Source organism: Hordeum vulgare, chromosome 4H (genome assembly GCF_904849725.1).
Source record: "Hordeum vulgare subsp. vulgare chromosome 4H, MorexV3_pseudomolecules_assembly, whole genome shotgun sequence".
Lineage (NCBI taxonomy): Eukaryota > Viridiplantae > Streptophyta > Magnoliopsida > Poales > Poaceae > Hordeum > Hordeum vulgare.
The window spans coordinates 518,078,909-518,082,002 of NC_058521.1; positions in this window are offsets into that span (position 1 = coordinate 518,078,909).

Genomic DNA, 3,094 nt, shown 5'->3' on the forward strand with positions numbered 1-3,094 from the left:
TCAGAATCATCTATTCAACCAACACATAGAACTTCAAAGAGTGCCCCAAAGTTTCTACCGGAGAGTCAAAACGTGTGCCAACCCCTATGCATAGGTTCCCAATATCACGAACCCGCAAGTTGATCACCAAAACATACATCGAGTACTCACATGAATCAAACGTGTGCCAACCCATATGCATAAGTTCCCAATGTCACGAACCCGCAAGTTGATCACCGCAGATAGACACGTGCAAGACATACATCAAGTGTTCTCAAAGACTCAATCCGATAAGATAACTCCAAAGGGGAAACTCAATTCATTACAAGAGGGAGAGGGGGAAGAACATCATAAGATCCAACTATAGTAGCAAAGCCCATGGTACATCGAGATCAAGACATCTCAAGAACACGAGAGAGAGAGAGAGATCAAACACATAGCTACTGGTACATACCCTCAGCCCCGAGGGAGAACTACTCCCTCCTCGTCATGGAGATCGTCGGGATGATGAAGATGGCCACCAGAGATGGATTCCCCCTCCGGCAGGGTGCCAGAACGGGCTCCAGATTGGTTTTTGGTGGCTACAGAGGCTTGCGGCGGCGGAACTCCTGATCTAGGTTTCTTTTTGGAGGTTTCTGAATTTATAGGAATTTATGGCAGTGGAATTACGTGGTTGAGCCCACGAGGAGGTCACAAGCCTGACCTGCGCCACCTAGGGGGTGGTGGCGGTGTCAGGGCTTGTGACTCCCTCGTGGCCCATCTGGCCTTCTTCCAAAGCTTCGGGGGTCTCTTTTGGACCAAAAAAATCATCATAAAGTTTCATTCCATTTGGACTCCGTCTCAAAATGGGCCAAAAACACGGAAAAAACAGAAACTGGCACTTGGCACTGAGTTAATAGTTTAGTCCCAAAAAAGATATAAAATAGCATATTCATGCATATAAAACATCCAAAGTTGACAAGATAATAGCATGGAACCATCAAAAATTATAGATACGTTGGAGACGTATCAAGCATCCCCAAGCTTAACTCCTGCTCGTCCTCGAGTAGGGAAGTGATAAAGAATGAATTTTTGATGTTGCATGCTACCTAGCATGGTTGTCCTTTGTAACTTCTCTCATGTGACATGAATGTTCAGATCCGTTAGATTCAAAACAATAGTTTGCTATTGACGTGGAAACAATAATAATTCAAGCAAACTAGCAAGGTAATCATGAACTTTCAAAATAACAAGGCCAAAAGAAAGTTATCCCTACAAAAGCATATAGTCTGGCTATGCTCTATCATCATTGCACAACGAATTTAAATCATGCACAACCCCGGTATTGGCCAAGTAATTGTTTCACACCTTTACTTTCTCAAACCTTTTCAACTCTCATGCAATACATGAGCGTGAGCCATGGTTTTAGCACTATAAGTGGTGTGGAGTGTGGTGGAGGTTGCAAGACAAAAAGGAGAAGATGATCACATTAACTAGGCATATCAATAAGCTGTGGAGATGCTCATCAATAGATATCAATGTGAATGAGTAGGGATTGCCATACAAATGATGCACTAGAGCTAAGAGTATGTGAAAGCTATTAAAGAAAACTAGTGGGTGTGCATCCAACTTGCTTGCTCACGAAGACCTAAGGCAATTTTGAGGAAGCCTATCATTGGAATATACAAGCCAAGTTATATAATGAAAATTTCCCACTAGCTATATGGTGGTGACAAAACGAGAGACTCTCAATCATGAAGATCATGGTGCTTAATATGCACAAGTGTGGAAAGGTGGTAGCATTGTCCCTTCTCTCTTTTTTCTCTCATATTTTTTTTGGTGGGCTCTTTGGCCTCTTTTTTTTATATATTTTTTATTTTGGTGGGCATCTTTGGCCTCTTTTATTTCCTCACATGGGACAATGCTCCATCAATGATGATAATCACACTTTCAACTCAAAACTTAGAGCAACGATGACTCTATATGGAATGCCTTCGGTAGTGTACCGTGACAACGATCTAGCATGGCATAGACATTAATGGAAACATCATGCTAGCTATCTTACGATCATGCAATGGCAATGTAGACTTGGTGGCACATGTCATGGTGGTAGTTGCATGGCAATATATCTCGGAATGACTTTGAAAAAGCCATAGTAGGTAGGTATGGTGGCTGTTTTGAGGGAGGCTAATGGTGGGTTTTGTGCACCGGCGAAAGTTGCACGACACTAAGAAGATAGTGATGGTGGAAGGTGAAAGTGCATCTAAACCATGGACTCAACATTAGTCATGAAGAACTCATATACTTGTTGCAGAAGTTTTATTAGTAATCGAAACAAAGCATTCAACGCATACTCCTAGGGGAAGGGTTGGTAGGTATAAACCATCGCGCGATCCCGACCGCCACACAAAGGATGACAATCAAAAGACTAATCATGCTCAGACTTCATCACATAGCGGTTCACCATACGTGCATGCTACGGGAATCACTAACTTCAACACAAGTATTTCTAGATCCACAACACCTTACTAGCATAACTTTAATATTACCACAACCATATCTCAAAACTAATTGAGAGGAATCAAACTTCTCTAACTATTCAATGCACATGAAGGTGGAAGTTTTCGTATCCCTTTGGATAACTATCCCTTTTGAGACTACTTTCAAAGCATATATCAACTACCAAGACACGCACCGCTGTGCTCTAAAATATATAAGTGAAGCACATAGAGAAAAAGTATCTAGCTCAAAAGATATAAGTGAAGCACATGTGAGCTGAATTGTCTACCAAAAGATATAAGTGAAGCTCGACAAAATCACGGTGAGTGCATGTCTCTCTCTCTAGGTGTGCATCAAGGATGATTGTGACACAACAAAAATAAATAAAAGACTCCTACGATACAAGACTCTCCAAGCAAAAACACATAACATGTGGTGAATAAAAATATAGCCCCAAGTAACGTTACCGATGGATTGAAGACGAGAGAGGGGATGCCTTCCCGGGGCATCCCCAAGCTTAGGCTTTTATGGCATCCTTGAGTCTCTTGGGGTGCCTTGGGCATCCCCAAGCTTGAGCTCTTGCCACTCTTTATCTCTTTGTCCATAAGAACTTCACCCAAAACTTGAAAACTTCATA